We start from the raw sequence: 24208 nt of genomic DNA on the forward strand, positions 1-24208 counted from the left end.
TCAGATCTTTCTAAACATCAAATGCAGTTTCAAAGAAAGAAGAAGAAAAAAAAAAACATTCACCATCAACAATACTCAACTTCTAAATTAGTGGTTCTTGATGTTTTTAAGTTATCTATGGTAATTTAGGAACCCTACAATCTTTCCCTCCCAGCAAACGCACTTACACCTGACAGTTTAACTCACCTGGAGCCGAGTCCATCTATTCCCCAAAGGCAGTCCCCACACCAAGGGAGAGGCGACAAGTAGGAGTTCTGTTTTCCCAAAGATCGTCCTGGTAGACATAACATTTTCTTCATGTATTGATTTTGGAATGTTTATTAAAAATCGATCACCTTGCTTCATAGTCCCATCCGATTGCAATACATCTGAGGACATTTGAGATGACATGGATTTTATGCTTAAACCTTCTGAGAACGTTTATTTTCAAAGCACATTTTTCATCTTTTGCATGTTCCCAGGCAAGGCTATTTTAAAGAATTAAATGTATTTCCTAGCCTCAATAACATGCACTGTTTTTTTTAGGAGCATCAGCCGATCACTGGAGAAATCCATGAATACTAAATACTGCTCTGCAGAATGTCTTGCTGGCTCCCTCCTCCAGCGTCGCTCAAACATCCTTTTGTTTGTTCTGCGAGTCAGTGGTATCACAATGCCTCTGACTTTCCTACCCAATTCCATGCTAACCCTGGGAATGAGAAGTATTTCTAAATGCTCCTCCCCCCGCCCACTTTGCTCGTAGAAAAATGAAAAGATTACTTGTCAAATCATCAAACTATCATCAACACAAATTCTATTAAGACCTATATTCAGTTTCCTATAACAGTAGCGCCTTTGCACAATTTCCCTGTCCAGAAATTTAAAGGATCCCAGGAAATAGAGACCTCCGTGAGTTTGCAGTCCCCACGTGGAGCCCAAGTCCTAATTTCCTAGGCAGGCCCCCCGTCCATCCACCACCTCCCCTGGATAGAGAGCTCCTTGAGGACAAGGCATCCACGAATCTACCTTTATGCACAAACTTCACACATAGTAAATATAAGATGAACACAAAGGAACTAAATGTGAGATTAGTCTGGCTACTTGGCCTTGCTAAATCTGTAGTTTTTTGGTTTTGTTTTGTTTTTTTAGCTATAATTTCTGGGGCATCTGCTATCCTGCTACCCTGCATGTTCCGCAGATTATCTTGTTGATTGCTCATAGGAACCATGCTGGTGATACCATCCTTGTTTTGCTGATTAAAAAAAAAAAAATACAGAGCCTTTAAGAAATTCAATAACTCTCCCAAAAGCATCCAAGAAGTCTTATCTGACTGCCAAGTTCATGCTCTTTCCACTATCCCACACTCACTCCATCGCTCACTCCGTTGTTGCTAACCTGGCCTCCTGAGCATCTGTCAGATGCTCCAAGCACCATCTACCCCAGGACCTTTGTACCTCCCCCTCCTTGTGCCTAGAAGGCTGATTAGCCCATCTATCTATATACCCGCTCCCTCAGGTCATCACATCTCCATTTCATTCCTTCAGAGAGGCCATTCCTGGGCATTCTACCCAAAACTCCTTTCCCTTGGCCACTTTCTGTTCCTCTTCCCTGTTCTATGTCTCATCATCACATGTGTCGCTACCTGTCAGTGTGTTACATTCTGCGACTCACTTCAGTGCAAGCATTTCCTAAAACTTTAGAATTCAGGACGATTGTTGATTAGCTTTAGATGACTTAATTCGGTAGCTATTGGGTTTTTTCCTCCATTTGTTTTGTGTTTGTAAGTGACACTTTCCCATTTGCCAGTTGATGTGGTTTAAGGAGATAATAGAAAATGCCAATTTGAAGGCGTGTGAGCAGCGTCTCGCCGCCTCATGGAACAGTTTATTGCATTCTTTTTGATTGGTGGACATTTATTATTTTCTGTTTCTTCTTTTATTGCTATCAGCACCATTTTCCACCCCCAGACAAAGCTACTAAAAATTAATCCACAAAAATATTAAAATGTGATATGTTCCCTCAACCTTGTTTTCATTTATCATCTTTATGTCCTTGCCAGTAAATTTTTGGGCATTTTTTAAACTTTGCATTCAATGAGAACTGATGGAGTGTGGGAGCATGAGTCCGGCTGTGATGGAAATTTCACGAAGGGATATAATTAACAACAAAAACAGCAATAAGGATAATAGCTGGCATTTAACAAGTGTACAACAACATGCAAGGCAGTATTCTATGTGCTTTATGTGTATTTTCGTATAATCCTTACATTTTGTATAATCCTTACGATCTTTTATTCCCACATACAGACGAAGACACCAAACCCAAGAGCTGGGAAACCTGTTGATAAGTATATCGCGGAGGTAAGACTTCAAGCCAGGCAGTCGGACTTCGGTGCTCTTAACTGCTGTGTCACTGTCACTGGGGCATTTGGGAGCTGCTACTAGCTTTCTGTCCCTTGGATTCATAATTGTAGGCAGAATTGAGTAGATAGCCTGGAAGCCTGATGCACAGTGAGACGCCAATGTGAGATGCATCCTGAGGTTTGATGGTCATTTAGTGCTTCTCCAAGTGCTAATGCATTTCATAAAGTCTTCTGATCTCCTCCTTAACACTAAGAGGCAGGGAACATTACTATGCTCCTTTTTACTTTCAGGGAGATAGCGACAAGGAAAGGTGAAGTCATCTGTCCAAGTTCACCTGGCTGGTAAGAAAGGGAGTGAGGAGTTTGTTCCAGAATCCACCCTGTTTCCCACTGCCTCATCCTCAATAGACTGAAGCTTCTCATTGACATGCGATACTATGCAATGACTTTTTACATATCTTTCTTCCTTTTTTCATCTAAAAAGCTCAAGAGACAAACTGCGCAAGAAACCTTTGAGCCATGAATACTCCTTAAAACTTGCAACGGTAAAAAATAACGTAGGCGTAGGAAAGAAAACGGTTCCCATAAATCAAAGGTGTTTTTCCCCTTCATCTGAGTATTTCCAATTGGCATAGAGTTTTCAAACAACAAGCTTTTATATTTGTGAGGGATTTAGAGTCAATCGATAGCCTCAAATTTCACATTATTAAAGTAATTCTGAACCTGTCAAGAATTCTGACCCACAAACCACATCTATATGTTGGAACCGGATCAGTCACGGAACAGTCAAAAATCTTATTTTTCAATCGACTTCATCAACGGTATGGTAATTGACAAGGGCCTCTAGAGTTGCTCCACTCATTTGTGAAAACGGTTAGAAGAGAAGCTTTTTGGAGACCAAGAAATGTTGATCACAGGGAATGAACTATCAAACCCATGTTTTAAACATGATTTTAAGCACAATCCCGTTGCCATTTGAAAATAATTGGAAATTGTCAACAAATTCCCCTGTCATGATGAAAAGCAACACGGAAATAGTCTACATTTATGGATATTTTGAGTTGAAAGATCAGGTAGCAAAATGTGCACAAAATTGATGTGCATTGGAGTTCCCTGCAAATTCTAATTCAGTAAGTCTGGGTTGGAGCCTAAGATCTTAAATTGCAGGTGGACGTGGGTTTGAACCCACCTCTGCTACTGCTTGGCTATAAGACTTTGAGCTAATCTAAATCTTCTCTGAGCCTCTGTTTCCTCGTTTGTCGAATTTGTCCAATAAGACAGAACCATAAGATTGTCATGGAAAAGAATAGGAATCCAATCAAGATGAGCCATCTCAATAATAACGCATGCTATTATGTTAATTATTATTATCTAAAAAGATTGAGGCAAAATGAGAAAGAGGCTAGAGATGAAAATGATGACGTGAACAGGATCTCAGGAGCCTTCCAACGAGGTCCCTCTGTTCATTTACTGAGCATTCTTCTATGCTCATGGCTTGAGAATTTGACATGCACCATCCCTAAGACTGAAGGAATAAATCGTCTCATTTAATTATTACCAAAGCCTCCAAAGTAGGTGCTAATGCCACCCGCATTTCATAGAGAAGGAAACTGAGGCTCAGATTAATTAAGTAACTTACTCAAAGTTTTATGGCCCACAAGTGACAAAGGAGGGACTTGAACTTGGTTCTTATAGATCCAAAGCTGTTGCTGTGACACATTAATAACTGGTCTTGAGCACACGGCTGGTACACTAAGTTGAGTGAGGAGCGGTCTCTACCCTAGAGGAGCTCCCAGCTCATTGTGGGAGGATGGTCGAGGACAATTTGAGATGGACCTCTAATAGGACAAACCACTTCCATAACTCTGAAAGAATTAGAAAGCCTCATGAGTAAAGCATCCACTCACATAGATTTGCATGAAAGCCTGAGCATTAGAATGTCTTGGGGAAAAATCTGTATGTGTGCTGAGCTCCCCAGTTATTCTGTAGAATCCTAGTTGCTCTAGAAGTAAACGATGCATGGCCCTCTGCCTGCATTTCCTTACCTATTAAATGGAGCCACCTTTCTGGAATTATGGCACTCCTCTTGTGTTAAATTGCTTTTCACATCTGCTCTAGTTCCTGTGTATGTGATACTGAGTATTTCATTTGCTGACTTATTAATGCTGGACACAGGTGAGAGACCCTAGCAAATAAAGCTTGGTTCTCTGATTGTTTGTGTAACTCAGGGCTCTTTTTGCCCCAAGTGACAGAAATCCAATTCCGACTAGTTTAAGAAAATAAAAATTTATTGACCTACCTACCTATGAAATCTAGAGTGATGGGCTGACTTCAGGCTTAGCCGCACCCAGGGGCTCAAACGACGTCCTCGCGACTTAGGTTCTCTATGTCTCCATTCTACTTTTCTTTTCATTAATTCTCAGGTATCTTCCGATGGTGGCAAGATGGCCCACAGGAATTCCACGCTTCCATTTCTATCAAAATGTAAATTTCCTCCCAACGGTTTCAGGAGAAGTCCTGTATCTACTCGAATGGACCGATGTGGGACCTATGTCTCTTCTTGAATCAATCGCCAAAGAGATGAAATATGCTCATTGGCCAGGGCCTGTGCCCCACCTCAAGTGGGTGTGGGACATGGTCATCCAGTGACTATGTGGACAGGGCGTGGGAAGAGGTGTTCTACAAAGATGCTGTCACCAAAACAAGAGAAAACAAACGCTGGACAGATGAAAACATCAGAAAGCCACACAGGGCTTACGGGTCCCACAAGACACCAAGAAATTACGACAGGATTGGAGGATGCTGCAGAGTTAAGGAGCTAGAGATGCACTGGTGGAAGGCCTTGCCCCATCTTTCCTGAGCTGCCTAGCGGGATATTGGTGTAGACCCTAGTGCTGACGGCTGTGGCAAGACGCTTTGTGACTGCCACCAAGTCAGTCTGGAAAAGAAAAAAGAATGTGTGCATGTTTGCAGGTGCATACATACAACAGTACTATAGAAATCATTTCTTTAAAGGCAGTAGACCACCCAATGGGAAAGAGTTAACCCCAAGGTAGAAACAGAAAAATTATTATGACCGGCGCAAATTCTGTTCGGGACCTCGGGGATGCGGATGCCATGGAAATAGCAATTGTATTCGAGGCTATTTTACATGATCCACATAGCAATGAAGACGTTTCATATTGGGGGAATTTAATGATCCACAGAAAATTGCCAGCAAGGTAAAAAACTATACAGCGTTGATTACTGTATTGGATTGCCACATCTTTTTCAAGTTTGAACTTCTCGCAAGGGAAACCAAAGGACTGATGAACTTGACAAAAATATCCTGGACATAGCAGGGAGTGTAAATCTAAGGTGAGTGATCCTGGAATTACTTTTCGGGATCACGACTTTCACTAAGTTGGCCCTCTTTGCTTAGAGAATTCGGCATTGCTATTAATCACGAGTGACAGAAACCCCAGTTCAAACTGACTTAAGTAGAAAAGACAATTTGTGACATAACTAAAGAATTCAGAGGCAGCTGGATGGCTCTGTCAAGGACTCAAAGAACGTCACCAGGACTCGGCTCCTCTCCCCGTCAGCTGCTGCTCTGGCTTCACCCTCTGGTTCATACTGTGGCCCTTAGTGGCTCCAGACTTAGGTCAGCACAGGGTGAGAAGATGGCAGGGAACAGACTCTCTTGCTGGTCCTTCCCTCACACCCTGTGACTGCCTTCAACTAAGTCGATGTGGCCACGTATCTCTCCTGGACCAGTCACCATGGCCAGGAGAGTCTGAACCCGTGACTGGTCAGCTCTGGTTCACCAGCTCCAGCCTTGGAATAAAGAACAGAGCTCCTCGTATTGGGAGAGGGACTGGCTCCTCAAAGGAAATGCAGAATTGCCCGAAGAAAAGGCTTTCTTTATAGCCAAAGAAAATAATACCTATTAAAAAGGGTTGGGGTGGGGCGGGCAATAAAAGCTTCAATCAAGGCCAAAAGAAAATGGTTATTTATAGATGGGCAAAGAGAGCGACTTCCTTCATTTTCCTGATTTTCCTCCTGTCATTTTCCTGCTTACAGTCCAATTCATCCCTAGCCCATGTAAAATTCAAACCACAGACTCCACGATCCAGAGCTCACTGTTAGATGGACTATTATTTTTCCTTCAGCAAAAAAAAAAAAGATTCTGAATTTCATAAATGATTTTTCCTCTCTGTCCTAGGCAACTAAACTAACCACTCTGAGGCCATTTCGATTAACTAGAAATTATGTGGGTACTCGATGCTAAATCAAGCAATCAGACTTTTAAAAGGCATGGTGAAGAAAGTATGGAGGAAGAATCTCCAGGTTTAAAGAAACTTTGGTTTCATGGGGAGCAAATGAAAGGAACATTTAAAGAATGAGGTAAAACCCAAATAAATAAGAGTCACTATCCTTTTTATATACAAAATGGAGAAATTGGTTTTTCTTCAGTAGGACACATGCTTCCATATTTTTTCAATAGACATTCCCTTTCCTTAAATAAATATCGGTGAATAAGTCGACCATTAGCAAAACTTCCGGTAAAACTTCAAAGACTTTCATTTCTTTTACAAGTCATGGCTTTTTAAATAGTGGCCCGAAGTTTCCTAACTTCTCACACCACTCTTGCTGTTAAAAATAAGTACATAAAACAAAGAATACAGTTAATTATTTCTAAATGAATAGAGAATGTACTAAGGGAGTTCCTTTCTGTGGGATACAATCTTTCTGAAAAAAAAGAAGAATTTCGTAAGGTGAATAATTATTCCCAAATCTAGGGATAAAAAGTAGATCTGTCCCAACTCCATACCATGAAAGGCTAAATAGTAAATATATTAGGTTTTGTGAGCCACACAATCTCTGTCGCAACTTCTCAACTCTGCCTTCGCAGTAGAGAAGCAGCCATAAACCATATGTAAACTAATGAATGGATCTGTGTTTCAGTAAAACTTTATTTATAAAAACAAGCAGTGGGCCGGATTCAGCCCCACAGGCGATAATTTGCTGAGCCCTGATCTAGAACATGGTGTTGAAGGATTCTGAGGTTCTGTCTGAGCTCAGAAAATCCAAATCAATTAGTGATGTCTGCCGAAGGCTTAGGAAAGAAGGGTGGCGGCACCACATAAAGCACACATCTGCTATGCCTGCAAGCTGACAACTCGTTATTCCATCCACGTGTCCCCCGTGTCAGGGATTGTGCACTGGCTGCCTAACGCGGAAGGGATAGTCCGGATTTTCTTTTGAGATTAACTAATTTCTCTAGATAGGGATCAAGCTGATGACCTTGGCCTCATTAGCTCCAGCCTTAACCAACTGAAATACCTTGCTATAGATCGGGCTGCTGGAAAAACAGGAAAAATCATGTCCTTCTTCTTTCAGATGGTGGCAGCTCACACTGGGAAAGCCATCGTTAGAAGAACAAAGGGTTAGCTTTTGTCCCGATTTAACCTCTTGTCATTAGATATCCTTAGCTCTCCTACTTCAGGGGTTGTGGATTAATGCGCTGTATTAAGCGTTCCACACCTCCAATAAACACGGGCCGCCGTCATTTCCTTTACAAGGCAGATAATGTACCACTTAGCAAGAAAAATGGAAGCCATTTCCCAACTATATAACATGAGGAAATGAACAGAGAGCGCGGGAATTCATAATACTGCAAATTCTTTCTCCTCCGACCGTGTCATCGATGTAGATAAAAACAAACTTCTCTTTTTTGGAACAGCTACCCTAAACCGAAAGCAGAAAACCAGGCATTTCAAATATTTTAATTACACCTGTCGTTTTCGAGGTCCTTACACAGATTACAAAAGCATTTAGGAAATATTTGTAAAGCGGATGAGCCAATGAGTGACACCAGTTAAAAAGGAAGGAAGGCTGGCTCGCGGGCCTGCGGCCACCCACGGTCCCCGGAGAAGAGCTGCCCTGCCACTTGGCTTTAACTCTCAGCTGTTGCGATCTCGAAAATCTTAATTTTTGAACGAGGGGCTCCGCGTTTTCATTTTGTACTGGGCCCCACAATTATGGAGCCAATACTGACTATAAGAGCCAGTGACCATAATTCAGTTCTTGTCACCAATGCAACTTGGGGACAGGTATCCAGGGGCTATTTTTATTTATTCTTTCATTTACTTATTCATTCATTCATTCATTATTTCTTTCGTTATTTGTTCACTCAACAATACATTGTTGGAGGCTTCCTCTGTGCCCACTCTTTTCATTTCCGTTCCATCTGATCTGATCAGGATGACAATTCCACGCGGAGGAGAAACAGGGACTCACGCAAGCGTAAGGCCAGGGGCAGCAAATAGATCGCCAACGCCACCTTCAGCCCATGGGGTTTTGGAATCTGCTCTTTTAACCGCTTTTCAAATCCGATCCTGGAAAGGTCTCATGTATTGCTATTTTTCCTCGCATCCAGTGTTGTCCAGACTCCCGAGGTACTCCCCAGAGAGTGACCCTTAACCTCAGTGGGGCACTTCTCTGAGTCCAGGTAGATGAGGACGATAGCACTGGATGGGCACCTAACATCGCGTTAGAAGTTCGTCTAAATAAAAACCCGACGCCACAAACATGCACACGAGTGGCACAGTGCAGTTAGTGGCCAGGCAGGCACAGGGACCCGCAGTGATTGGAAAACCTCGTGGCTAACAGCAGGCTGCCCAGGCTCCCCCAGCTCACAGGCAAAGGCTGGAATCCCGACAAACAGCCCTGGGGGGTCCCGGCCAGGCTGTACCCCACATGGTTCCTGAAAATGGCAAATGAAAATCCTTTTACTGTTTTACTATGGCAGATATTTTCAGGCGAGCAGATTTTCTGCAACGCAGGCATATTCTCTGAGTCTGAGACCCTCGTGCCATTGTCATAAGAATAAAATGACCTCTTAGGAAATTTCTGAGAAATTCGAGGAGCTGGAATCAATGAGTCTGATGCCAGAACAACCATTACACTTAGCAGCTCCTGGTTAAGTCTGAGAGTTTAACGGAGCTGTGTCTCCAAGAATGTTCTTTCTCACAAGTAAGAGACGTCCGAGTCTGACTCTCCCGCCCCAGCATTCAGCATCGAAGAGTGAACACTGAAAGCATTTTGTGCTGTCGTTATGTCAGACTCAGGCTTATCTGATGGGGAAGGAGTTTTCATTAATCTGGTCAAAAAGGAAAAAAAAACCTTACAAGCCAATCTGAGACATTCTGAACTTCAGCGCCCAGGAAACTCAAAGCATCCCCCTCGTCCCAACTGGTCCCTGAGGTTAGTCACGTGGGGCCATCTGGAGTCACCAAACCCAGTTCCAAGTGGCACAGCGATACGTATCCAGCCAAACGACCCAGAGAGAGAGACCATTCGTTACACTTCTCCCAGAGAGGCACTGGGCGTTGAGCAGGGACACCGGTCACTACTTCATCCCTAGGATGCAGCAGCGCATCCCACACGTGAGGCACTCAGCAAATACATGATGCATCGATGATCAAATGCGTGAATGAATGAATGAATGAATGAATGTTCTCTTTTTAGCTAAAAGTGATAATGTCCGAAACCCCTAGAAGATCTTCCAGGTGACCAAGTGAGGAAGCTGACTCACAACGCTGTGAGCGAATGATGAAAATGACCGTTTCTCGAATGCCTACTACGGCCTTCTCGATGCTCCCTCGTGTCATTTTATTTAACGTTCACGGTGGCCTCTTAGGTAGGTCCTGTTTTTAATCCCCATTTTATGGATGAGGCAAATAAGACTGGTTATGCCAATTAGGCACAACCAGACTCCAGGAGAGGATACAAATTCTGTGGGAACTTGAAATTTATTCGATTCGGGACCCTTTTTTTTTTGAAAAAGAAGATAAAATCACAAATACAAATTGAAGGCAAAAGCGAGTGTTTACTCTGATTGAGAAAAGAAATCACACCGGTTTACTGGAGGCTTAGAGATTCACGATGCCCTCGCCTACGCTCTTTTAGTGATATCAGACATGCCAAACAGAAACGCTTCCTGATTGCACCCCAACTTCCCTTTTTCCCTAGAACATTCTATAAACTTGCAGCAGCTCTCCAAAAGCATTCAATGTGAGAGAGGCAGAGACGAGAGAGAAGGAGGCGGGGGTGGGGATAGGGAGAGAGAGAGAAAGAGAGAGAGAGAGAGAGAGAGAGAAATCAGTCTCAACAATTGTCTGACCCCTTGATACTTTATACCTCCATCAAATCTGTTCCTACAGTGTCTGGTTGACAATGTGCAGTGACCAGACCCAAGCAAGGAAAAGGAATCTGGGTTAGAAAAGCCTGAGCCTAAATCTGGCAGCATATCGATGGTGGTGATAATGATGATAAATGACTACCACTTACTGAATGTTTACATGGTTCGTTCACAAATTAACTCCTTTAACTCTTGAACTAGTTTGACCACAGAAGGCAGGAGCCGGGCAATATATAGTTAGAAAAATCTCTCAGGCAGATGTTCTGCCTTGGTTCTCAACATAAGGGTTTGGAAGGAACTCTACCCTTGGCTCATGAAGAAAAATGAGCAACATAAGCTGGTTGGATACTGTGTTTTAATAAATGGACTCTAGTCTCTGTGAACCTTGGTTTAGATTCCTCTTCCACGTACCAGATCGTGCCTGTAAGATAATTACTCTCCCCGTCTATGACTCAGTTTCCTCATCCATAAAGCAAGGGCGATCTTACCTGCCCTTCAAGTTCATTGTGAAGATGACATGAGATGATACATATACAGTACTTGCTGGCAGGGGCGGGGGCTACAGAGAGCGATACTTAGTTACCCACACTTCTGCAAAATGAGAGCGATGTACTCTGTCTTGCTCAGTAACTGAACTCTAGGAAACAGTTTCCCAAGAAAAAGTAACAAAAGAATAAAACTATAGGCGCGATGAATTCCTCGTACAATCATCTGCATTTATGTTTTTTTTTTAAGAAAAGGATAAAAGAGGCTTGTTATCTATAATAGCAAATAACGGGAGACAATCTAATTGCACAACAGTAATGTAATCATGATACATCAATATGATGGAATATTATGAGGACATTAAAAATGATAATTATGAAGACAGCATAGTGACATGGAAATAGTTTCTGTTATAATGTGGTACAAGAGAAAGAGAATGCATAATGACATGTCTGCTCCGTAATTATTGGGACTGTGTTGGCCTCATTCACCAGGACACAGCTGGCACCTAGCACAGGGTGAACATTAGGCGAATGTATGTTAAATGGACTGTAAAAACGTAGGACCAGACTTGGCAATTCAGGTGCATGTAGACCAGATTTGGAAAGTCAGGTGACAAAAATTAAAATGGTAATGATGGTATTAAAGGGTTTTTTAAAATTGTTTCTGCAGTTTAAAAATGAAGGAGTAAAGAAGAAAGGTAGGAAGGAAGCAAAGAGAGTGGAAGGAAGGAAGGAAGGAAGGAAGGAAGGAAGGAAGGAAGGAAGGAAGGAAGGAAGAAGGAAGGAAGGAAGAAGAAGCTGAAGGAAGGAAGGAAGGAAGAAAAGGAGGGAGGGAGGGCGACAAAGGACGAATTTAAGGCTCTTCTGCTTGTGACACTGAAAGCCACTATAATGTTAAGAGCCGAGCCCTTGGGGTCACCTGGACATACATTTTCATTTCAGCCCCACCCCCTCCGTCTGCCTACCTGAACAAGTTAAACAAGTTATGTAAGAACCCTCTTAAATCTAACACAGTCAGATTTGTAATAGGGCTCTTAGGGATGTCATGAAGATTAAATAAGATAATTTATGCAAAGCACTTATGATGACACATATCAGACACCCAATAATGGTAACTGCTTTTAATATTACCATTAGCATAATTTCCTCCTTATAAGAAAACGTCTTCTGAGCCACTCACATATGACACAGAAAGCAAATAATGATAACACTGTCCATCCAGAGCCCTGGAAAGGAGTCACGGGCCACCACGAGGGGACGCGGGTTCTGACCATCGGTCTGGAGCTCCTTGGTCTCAGTGAGGGGCACCAATCGCCCTCCCAGTTTAAGGGGTTTGCTTCTCACGGGCTCAGTGAATCAATGCATCTTCTCATCGAGCAGCTTCTTGCACAGACCAGCTGCGATGGCTCCATCGTAGAAATAATTAGCATGCCTCTGGCAGCCTTTACTGACGGTCATCTTATAAAGCAGGGACCCGGAGAGAGGGCACCTCTTGCAGATCAGTGGCTCACAAGGGTCATCGCTGGTGCAGAGGCGCTTCCGGGGCCTGCGGATCCTTTCCTGCCGGTAGTGAGCCCAGTTCCAACCACCAAGGCGGGGCGCACAGGAGGGCCTCCGCCAGCAGCTGGGGTGCGCGAGCAGTAACGAGGTCCGCTGTCATCCGCCCCGCCGTGCATCTTCCAAAGGCAGGAGCGACAGGCTCAGTAAGGGGATGAAATGTTTATTTATGTTGGAAGTCTTCACACGAAACCACCCTGTCGTGCTTACGCCCAGTACGAGGCCCACGTCGCCACTGCTGAAATGGCGTGTCGCTTTGCGCACACCCGCTCCCCTGTCTCCTCTTAGCAACAGACCACCAATCGCATTCGGAGGGACATCGCGCCCGGCCAGACGACCACACTGCCCACCCAGCCCGCCGTGTACCTCGCGTAGCTCCCGAGTTCCACAGATGTCATTTTGTAGGACAGCCGCGAAAGCGCTTGCGCCACCTTTTCCGGCTTCCTACCTGCGCACCGCAGGCAGCGCGTGGCCCCGGGAGACGTCGCATCGCAGAGCCAGAAGCCGAAGGAGCCGGGATGCCTGCTGACCTTCCGCAGCTGCTGCCCCAGCCCTCGTCCGCCCGCCTCCAGCCCTCTTTCACATGCGAGGGGAAAAAACTGTCAAGAACTGTGAAGGGTCCAATATTTCACCCTGCACGCGCGGTAACTAGTGAGTCTGCCAAAGCTGTAAGGATTCTAGCAGAAGCAATGAGACTCCTGAGTCGGAGATGGGATATTATTATTCACAGCACAGCGGCCACACGAGCTGGAGGGGTCATGTCAGTCCCCTTTCCTCCCAAGTGCCACAGGGACAATGAGGGACAGCCCGGTGGGGTCTGTGCATCGCAGTTGACGAACCCTAAATTTAGGAAACCCCACTTTTTACAACCGGCTGCGAATAAATCTGTCCAACCTTTACCGCGAAAAGAGACGTTATCTTTACGCTGCACAGCAAACAAGCCTTCCTCTGCCCCAGAAGGAGACCCTGTCTTCCAAAGCCGTTTGTAGAAAATACCCTGCAGATGACACTGCGGAGCAAAGCTGTCGGCGCCTCTGCTCACGACGCACACGGGCGCGGGAGAGGCCCACGCAGAGCCCCTCCCGACAGTGACCATCTACTTTGCTTCAGCGACTGTTGTTATTTCCAGTCTATGTTATTAGCCGCTTTTTATGGAAATTGTCACCAATTCTTTCAATTGCCCATCTTGTCATTGATACGGAATAGATCGCTGGTCACGTGACTCTGTTCCAGATCCGGAGGCCACTTGGGGCGGGCAAAAGCGCACGGGGTAGCTCCGGAACCAGACGGCCCGGGTTCTGACCCAGCTCCTCTGCCGGTTCTCTGTGTGACGTAAGCGAGTTACTTAACCGTTCTGCTCCGTTTCCTCATCCCAAACATAGGCATGCTAAGAGCGGCTACTCCGCAGAAGTGGTGAGAATTAAACGTGTCAACGCACAAAGCACTAGAAGGGCCTGGGACAGTGAAATGTGAGCCGTGAGTGGAAAGGGGTGCGGTGGTCAAGAGCAGATCTGAGTTTGAATCCCCGCTCCACCGCTCACCAGCTGAGTGACGCTGCGCACGCGCCTTAAGCCCTCGGAAATGCTTTCATCTGCAAAGTAACGTGTCGCCCTCGGGGAGCCGTGGGGACGAAAAAGGATAATGCACATAAAATGGGGAGCTTCATGCCTGCCTGGCATGAATGCAAACTCTTGACAAAACAGCCATTTGTTGTTGCTGTTATTGTTCATTTCGTGTGAGACTTAAAATCTATTCTTTAATCATTTAGAGACATCAGCAGACCTTTGTACTTTTTCCTGTATCACATGAATAATTTCAGTCAAACATTATTAAATTTCTCTGATTGCAGACCCCTTTAATCTCTTGGTTTTGTTCTGACAGAGGTCACCTGGGGTCACCCCAGACTCATCAAATTCGCAGTTGATTCAATTGCATCATAGAAAGATACAGGTTCTCAGAGCTAACCATTTTCATGCTTCTGAATCAGTGGAAAAGATTTGGTCTTTCTTCTTTTAAAAGGTCTCTGAACTCCATTTGTTCTAAATAATACTTTATGAGAAGAATCCAAGTGCTAATTGAAAGCATTTCATTCCCCATATATTAAATAAAAATGAGATCTGGAATTTCTCATCTACATTAAAATCTTCCAATGCTATTCACATTTTTAATATGAATCTAACATATTGAAACAATTTCAGAAGTTTGAAAGTTGAAAGATTTTATGGATTTTCTTAAAGTAAGATTGATGTGAATTATTTTTTAACTACATTTACTAGAATGTCACTATAGAATTTCTTCATTTCATCTCATCTTTTTGACAGCCGAGAAAGGTCTCCTTCATACTTCTAAATTAGATACTGTAGCAAATGCACAGTCTTGACTTGAGACAGGTTTACTATCCCACCAAAACCCCCAGCAGTAAGCGGATAATTAACCAGTAATATTAATAGACAGGGAGCTTGGCCATGGTTCTCAACACTGCGCAAATATATGAAAAGAGTCGAATGTTGAATGAGAGGAGGTTTTCTGTTCACAAAAGCGTTTGGGATGCTTTTTCATCCTACCCCGGCAAGCTCCTGCAGGTGCTAGTCTATTCTTCGCCACTTTTCTGACATCGCCAGGCTGCATTCTCAAAATAAGTAAAATAAATAAAGAAATCTTGGGTTCCTTCCACTCATATACTTTTTTTAACTTCAGGACTGTAAAAAAAAAAAACAACAAGACAGTCCCAAGAGCTTTGAGGGCTGCCATTAGCAAGCCAGGGAGTCCAAGTAACAAAAATTTACCAGTCATATACCACTCAACAAGCATTTACTGAAGATCGAGGATCTATAGTTTATCACACACAAGGAGTTCTCTCTTCATCATCTGGCAAACTCCTACACATCTTCCAAGGAAGTCCAGGAGCCCGCCCCAGCAGGAAGCCCTCCTAGATTTCCTTCAGCTTACTGTGACACAGTCATCTCTCCTGTGTCATCTCGAAGTGCCCTAGGCACATCTCAGTCGTCGCATTTATATCATTTGCTATAATTTCGTAAATATTTTTGTATTATTTATTTTTATACTTGATATCTGGCGTAGAGCAGAGCAGGGGCTCATGTAGGTGCTGTGACAGTATGTATCTGAAAAATCTTCAAGAGGTTTAACGTAACCAGAAGGTAAAACGAGTTTGAGGTGAGGCGCAGGAAGAGGTGCAGCGCCAGAGGTCAGGCAGAGGCAGGTAACGAGGTACTGCATGCCGCATTATGGGCAGGGCGCGAGGGGCAGTCAAACTTCTGTAGGACGCAGAGGGGTGACGTGGGAGAGGATAGTAGGCTGAGTAGCACTATAAGGAGTAGTGGGGTCTGTGGCAGAATGGAACACTGAAAAAGACAAGAAAGCAAAATTTCCTAATTTCTCAACAAGACCCATCTTCAGACATGGCAGGATTCTGGCCACCTGTTAGAAACCTCTGAGAAATGTCAGTTCCAAATGTGACCTTCTCCATTTAAATGCCAGCAACAGAAGGAAGCGACCACTTGTGAGCCTGCTGGCCAGAAGAATATGCATTCCTTCTTTTTAATTAAGAAAAAAACAAAAGTAAGGATTTTTGTCACCAGCAAAGGTGGAGGAAAAAGGACAGGATTTACCATCCAACACTAAAAATCTAGAAAACCGGACAAAATATATGAAAAAAAAAGTTTTAAAATAATGGACAACGGGTCTACGGCCACGCCACCCAGAACAAGCTCGATCTTGTCTGATCTCGGAAGCTAAGCAGGGTCGAGCCTGGTTAGTACTTGAATGGGAGACCACCTAGGAAGACCAGGTGCTGTAGGCGTAAAACAATAAAAAATAAATAAATAAGGGCTTGTAAGCTGACAAGGTCTTTGCAATCTGTGAGCTTAACTAAGGGTTGCCTCGCCTAAAAAAAATTTTAAATTTAAATTTAAAAAAAAAGATAAAATAGTGGACAACGGGCAGCACAGGACTAAGAAAAGAAACACAAACTGCGATGGCACTAGCTAGCTGCCTGACGGGAATTCCCAGGCTGCATTGTGGGGAGGAGGAACCCAGACAGAACCTGGCGGCCCCACAGACACGAGGAAAAGCGAAGCAAAGTGTGCCCCACGGCACATGCGAAAATCAACTCAAAACGGATCACAGACCTAAACGTAAGAGAGAAAAATGATAAAACTACTAGCAGAAAATGCAGAGGCAATTTTATGACATTGAGTTAGGCAATCATTCCTTTTAAATGGGACACAAAAGCATGAATTAAAAAAGAAAAATAGTAATAAATTGGACTTTATCAAAATTTAAAATTTTTGTTTTGCATAGAATATTACTCATAAAATGAAAAGACAAGACACGAGTTAAGAGCAAACATTTGTAAAACATATACCTGATAAAGGAATTATATCCAGAATATATAAAGAACTCTTACAACTCAACAATAAAAAGACCAAAAAAAGAATAAAAAACGTGAACTTAAAAAGACGTTCAATTTCACTACTCATTAAAGAAATGTGTTAAAACGCGTCAAATTGTACACTGGAAAAAGTTAATGCTACTCAAAAAAGTTAATACTCCTATATGTAAATGTAAAATTATAATGAGATATCACTGCACACCAAACACAATATTAGGCTAGAATTAAAAAGACTAACAACATCAAGCGTTAACAAGAATACGGAGCAACTAGAATTCTTGCACAGCGTCAGTGGGACCGTAAACTATTCTCGTCACCTTGGGAAACAGCTTGGTGGTTCCTCGCAAAGTGCTCATACGACCCAGCCATCTCTAGGCATTTACCCAAGATAAATGAAAACGTACGGACGCACAGAGACGGGTCCTCAGTGTTCACGGCGGCGCTATTCGTAAAAAACCACAAACTGAAAACAACCCGAACATCCATCAGCACAAATGGATAAATACATCCTGAGACGGCCATTCGATAGGATACTACTCAGCAACGCAAAACACTAGACCGACATGGGTGAGTGCTCAGATTCATGATGCTGAGCAAAGGCAGCCAGATGCAAAGGACTAAGCACTGTGTGACCTCACCGGCATAAAATTCTAGAAAAGGCAAAACTAGAGTGACGGAAAGTAGATCAGTGATTGCCAGTGGCTGGGGGCGAACGAGTTCATTTTTTTCAAAGGGGCAGAAGGGGACTTTGGGAAGGGACAGAAGTATTTTGTGTCATGACTGGTGAAGCCCTCGCGACTCTATACGTTTACAGTCTCACTACCCGTTATTAACCTTTTTAGTCCGTTTCCTTCTAATCTCTCATCTTTTTTCTTAATGTCCTGGAAGCTGTTCTAAAGAAATCATTTTTAAAATGCACGGAAATATTACAGAATTAAATAAAAACTTGGAAACAACCAAAATGCCTAACAATGCAGAAATGTACAAATGATGGTACATCCCTTTAAGAGCATATTATCAATTTAGCCAATACAAATCACGTTTTTACACAATATTTAATAACATATGGAAATATTCATGACTCAATGTAAACTACAAAAGCAGTAGAGAATACTTTATGTTCATATCATCTTAACTTTGTTTACACATGCAATATATATGTATGAATACATGCATAGAATTGTGCGATTTCTCTGTTCTAAATAGAGCAACACTTTTTAAATACCGAAGAACTTCCCAGAACTGGCACTTGTAATGAAATTGTCATCTGAACCAAGGCCGTGCAAAGTAAACTCGATTATCCAGCTTGTCCCTGGAGTGGGGAGTGTGGCTTCCTCAACAGTTTGGTTGTCAGTTGCAGGATGAGCCACGCCCTCGGGATCATTTCCACCGGACTCACGTGCGACAAAACGTGCAAGATATGCAATGCAGCAAACTCAACAATAAATTGCAAATTTATTGTTAATGCAAACTCGACAAAATGCAAATGAACTTGAGGCATATTTTAGGGACTTGGGGTCTTGAGAATGCTAACGATTCTCATACTAAGAGACGGTGTGGTTTCACGTGGAGGAACCAGCCTGACTTAGAGCCGCTTGAACAAGTCACATGACTTGAGCTCGGCCTTCTCGTCTAGAGAATGGGCACAATATGCCCCATCCTCCCTCTCTCTCAGGATTATGGAAAAAAATCAAATGAGTTAACGTGAGCAAAACAAACTTTAAATTTGCAAATCATGAGTCCAATGTGATTTTTTTGTAGTTTTATTACTGTGGCTTTTGGGTCACTAGCAATTAGCAGCCATTGGATTGTATCTCTGATTTAAATTGAAATGTAAATGTATTGGTGGGAAGGAAATAGGTATTTGGAGCTCAAAGAGCAAAGTAGCTAGTAGTAGTGGCCATTCCAGATAGTGAGTGGCCAATTGTAACCACAACCACAGAGGTGGACGGACTGACTCAGAACCCCTACCCCAAAACCTGACTCTCTCGGGGCTGGTCTACTAGAAAGGCCATTGCATATGAAACCACACAGACCTAAGCTAAGTTCCATTTCCAGCTATGTGACAAATAATGCATTATTTAATTTCACTGAACCTGTTTTAACCCTTGCCGACCTCCTCCGAGGGTTGTGATAAGGAATAATGATCAAGTATGTTGTATGTTACATCCTTGACACATATTAGGTGCCAACGCATGCTCACTCTCCCTCTTGATACTGACGCAGAGTCCCATAAACTTCTCTAATCTCTAACACTCAGTGACAATCCTTTACGCATACAGGTATCAGCATAGAATTAGGGATAGAGAGGGAGGTACATGCCTCAAAAAGTCCAGACCAAAAAAAAAACAAAATCTGTATCTTTTAGACACAGAGAGAACTTCCAAAAGTCCGTGGATAAGATGCATACGATTGTGAAATATGTCATGATCCTGTTTGGTCCAAAACTCTATTTAAATAAAAATGGAGCAAGCGAAAAGAAAAGACACCCTGGTAACTTTCTCCAGGGATGAACCGTCTGGGGCTTGCAGGTGTCTTGATGGTGAAGACCAGCTCCGGGTTCTCTCAGCTCTGAGGAAACGTGGCTGACGCTGGCTGACGCCACAGATTTATTTGAACAAGGGCACAAATCAAGGTGAAACTCCTCTCTTTTCCTTGAAGCAGAGATAACTACAAATAGAATATGGTGATAACAGGCAAGCGGGACTATCTATTCTTTTAAAAATTGGGAACAGCAGGAAGTTGATGGCTCCTAGGTAAATGTGACAAGAACTGAAAACACAATAGGATCTAAATCCATCCACTGCCAAACTCAGTACTATATCCTGACGAAATTAGTTTATTCTCGAAAGAATACATTTGCTCCCCATCCCATCCACCCTCCTGATTTCCTTCTCTGGGGAGTCTCAGCAACAACATCCTAATTGATTGCGAGTGATTGAGATGTGACTCGCGAAGACTTCCCGTGGGCCCCGCCCCTCAGGGCCATTTTAAAGCAATGTATTTCAGCAATAGGTGGTGTTCATGTAGATAGCAAGTTCTTAATAGAATCTGGGAAGATGTTCTTTGGCAGAAAATGATTTCATAGACATTTTTCATTATGATAGATGTGGCATTACAGCCGTTATAAAAAATTTCAAGCTGTGTTGTAGCTATGTCGCTAGTGTTATAAATCACTCACTCGTATATTAAAGTCTGTGGAAAGCAACTGAAGGGAGAGAAAAGAAATCCTCATCTCCTATTTACAGACGAGGTATAATTTGGTATTATTCTTAAAGGTTCAAGGCAGCTTAGAGGATCTGTATTCAGTGCTTACGTTAGGATCAGCAGATCACATTCCATTACTGCCGAGACAGGAAGGAACAGCCACGTGGCGAGTTAACATTTTCTGCTGTAAATGCTGATGCGAAAGGTAAAGGCTGTGCTTTCGAGAGGTGGAGGACAGAGAAGCCCACTGCCATTTGCAAGATGAGCAAGTAATGGAATTCACTGAGAATTAATAAGTTACGTACATCAGAAGCAACTCCGTGCCTCTGATGTAAGTTATTTTATACACGTGTTCATCTAAGTGTATGTCGACCCGTCTATGTCTGCCTTTATAAGCAACTGGAATATCTAGCCATGTGCTACGATTTCGGTTGGGCTGAGAAGGCCCTAATTTGGTGTATTCCAAATTTAGGGATGCCCTCCTCTCTCTAAACCATAGTAGATTTGGGATATTTTCAACACCATACTATAGAAATGGCAGAGAGAGGCAAAGACCAAAGATGGAGTTACACCAACACTTTTTTCTCCATCAAAAGCAAAGATCTAAATTCAGTATACTGCATTTAGCTCTCTTCCTAAAGGTGGGGCTCCTTATGACTACAGTGTTCTGACCCCCAGTTTGGCTCATTGATGGAGGCAGGGGCAGGGTGATGACTGGGGGAATGTCCCCACAACCTATGGACAACCAGGGGACAGGTGGGACTGTTTTTGGTTGTTGCAGCTTGGAAGGGGGCAGGGTGCTGGTTTCTAGTAGGTAGAGGCCAAGGATACTACAGCGCACACGGCTGTTGCCAAGACAGAGATGCTGCAGCCCACAAGTCAACAGCGCTGAGGTGGGGCGACCCTGGTCTAGGATTGACCGGGCAACCCTCCAGCCGGGAAGTGATGATCTGGTCTTTTTTTATTATTCTTAAGAAGAAAAGAATTACGAGCCCAGGATGATCCTGATTCCAGGATCCTGATTCCAGGATTCACTTTCCTTACTTAGAACATGGCTCTCTTATTCATGGAGATTATACAAGCTTTATATTCCTAAACAAAGGGGGCTAGAGTCAAAGGAAGGTGGGAATTCCTCATTTTCCTCAGTGAAGACTTCCGGATATTCTGTAGGAAATCCTACAGTGCAGTGGTCATAAAGGGGTTAATATCCAAAATGCATAAAGAACACAAACAACTCAACAACGTAAAAAAACTAATCTAAACATGGGCAGAGGATCCGAATAGACATTTTTCTAAAGAAAACACACAGCTGACCGATAGGCACATGAAAAGATACAAATCAATACCGCAATGAGATACCACCTCGTTCCTGTTCGAATGGGTATTATTGAAAAAAATAAGAAACAGCAAGTGTCGGGGCGGATGAGCAGAAAAGGGAATGCTCATGCATTGTTGGTGCAGCCGCTATGGAAAACAGTATGGAGATGCCTCAAAAAATTAAAAGTAGAACTACCTACCGTCCGACCCAGCAATTCCAATGCTGGGTATTTATCCAGATATTACAAAGCACTGATTCGAAAAAATATATGCATCTCTATATTCGCTGCAGCATTATTTACAATAGACAAGATATGGAAACAACCTAAATGTCTGCCTATATGTACTACACGTCTACAATAAAATACTACTCAGTCATAAAATAAGAATGAAATTTTGACATTCGCGACAACAGGAATGGACTTAGAGGGTATTATTACACTAAGTGAAAAGGTCAGGTGGAGAAAGACAAATACCATATGATTTCACTCATATGCGGAATCAAAAAGCAAAACAAAATAAAAACAAACTCATAGATACAGAGGTCAGACTGGAAATTGCCAGAAGGGAAGAGCATTGGGAGGTGGGCACAATGAGTGAAAGGGATCAACTGTACAGTGAAGGGCTGTAACTAAACTGTCAGTGGTGATCACTTTATAGCGTGGATAGATGTCAACTATCATCTTGTATACCTGAAACTTATGTAATGCTATGTAAAACATAGCACCTCAATAAAACAAAACAAAAGCAACAGTGGTCATAACCCAGTCAAAGAATGTACCTTCCACTCCCCTAAGAAGGAAAACCATCGTATGGTGGTATCAGGACTCAAGCCCATCTCTCAATGTTCTAGAAGATTCTCCCTAATTGTGTCACCAACACAATTAATACAGGAAAAAGGATGAAAAGAAATCCAGAGAAAGGAGGAATGAAGACCAGTGTATACTGAAACCTTCACCCAGTTAATTCTCATGATTCTGAATTGGATTGTTTTGTACCGAGAAAAACATGAGGCTCAAAGCTATCAGGTAACTTGGACCACGTCCCATTCTTAATCAATAAAAAAGCTGAAATTTGGACCCAGTCTATGTGAATACAGATTCCATTACTTGTTTAGCTTTGTTACATCATGCAATATCACATGAGACATTCATTCCTATGTTTAAGTCGCTCTTGTTTGCAGGAGCCAGCATGTGAAAATGGTATGAAATACAAGTTTGGTGAGATTCAAACATGGTTATGAAACCCAAAGGACTTGTCGAGTAATGAGATAATCTTCATTAATTCTAGTTTGCACCTAAATTAAAGCGCTCAACAGTGAGAACGTAGAGCTATGAGGACAGAGATGCTCTCCCTGACCCTTCCCAAATGTCTTCCTCTAGTTTTCCCACAGATCGACCCCACACCTACCAGGATCAGTACTCACCCTCCAGGATCAGTACTCACCTGAAGCCCCTTTCCCATGGAAGCCCACACCTGTGAATCTAACATGAGCTGAACCTGAGGAATACATATTTGGCCCATGCATTGGACAATCACTAACTCAACAATCACTGATTAACGTCCCTCTGTGATGGAAACCTTTTCACACACACACAGGCCTGTCTGCCCCACTAGACCGCAGACTCCCCGAGGACAAAGAAAAGGCCTAATTTGCCTCATTAACTCCAGGATTGCCTCAGGCCTGGCTCCCTGTGTTGCAGACATCATCACTGTGTTTTCCACCATGAGACCCTGCCATGAATCCAAACAGCCAAATATTGAAGAATGGATAAGTGAAGCAGGCTACATCAAGGAGTGGGAAACTGTGAAGCATTTAAACAGTCATGACAAGCAGGGTGGTGTCTTGTCCTCTTAAAGATCAACCACCTACGATAGATGATTGGATAAAGAAGCTGTGGTACATCTATACAATGGAATATTACTAGGCATAAGAAGAGATGAAATCCTGCCATTTGTGACAACATGGATGGACCTCGAGATAATCAGGTTAAGTGAACTAAGCCAGACAGAAAAAGTTGAAAATCAATCACATGATATCACTTATATGTGGGATATAAACCTAAAAGCAGCAAATGAACAGGACACAAACAAACAGAGACTCATGGACATGGACTATAGACTAGTGGTTACCAGAGGGTAGGGGGTGGGGGAGGTAGATGGGGTAAAAGGGGTCAAATACGTGGTGACAGAAAGAAATCTAACTATGGGAGGTGAACACACAGTGTGAATCTGTAATGCTTCTTACTGTTAAAGTGTACAGCTGAAACTTACTGGATTTCGTTAACCGATGTCGCCATTAAAATAATTCATTCATTCATTCATTTGGAAAAAAAAAGATCAACCACACCCATTCCTACTTTCTTCAGTCTGGGACTTCTCTCTAGTTGAGCCCCCGCTATGCCCAGAACAGACTTTTTATCAGAGCAGTCATAGCCTTCTGGAATTCTCCTCCTACGGGAATTATAGGTTTGGAAGAGGTACTTTCATAAGCCACTACAGTGAACCTCCAAGAGCCTTCTAGAGTCATCATAAAAGACTGCTAAACTACTTTCTAAGGAAAATAGACCCTCTTATCTTGAGAGCCTTTGGTTTGGTGGAGCATATAGGCATTCCAGTTTGAGAGTAGAGCTGAATTGCTCAGATAATTTTTAAAAGACCAAATATTCTATAGAGGAAGGAGAAAGGAGAAAAAAGGAAAG

General features: G+C 42.9%; 1 pseudogene; it reads left to right on the top strand.

Moving 5' to 3' along the window:
* The first annotated feature begins 16272 nt into the window (after positions 1 to 16272).
* On the top strand, positions 16273 to 16391 carry LOC120604113 (uncharacterized; annotated as a pseudogene).
* The last annotated feature ends 7817 nt before the right edge of the window (positions 16392 to 24208 follow it).

The sequence above is a fragment of the Pteropus medius genome, unplaced genomic scaffold (genome assembly GCF_902729225.1).
Source record: "Pteropus medius unplaced genomic scaffold, Ma_sr-lr_union100, whole genome shotgun sequence".
Classification (NCBI taxonomy): domain Eukaryota; kingdom Metazoa; phylum Chordata; class Mammalia; order Chiroptera; family Pteropodidae; genus Pteropus; species Pteropus medius.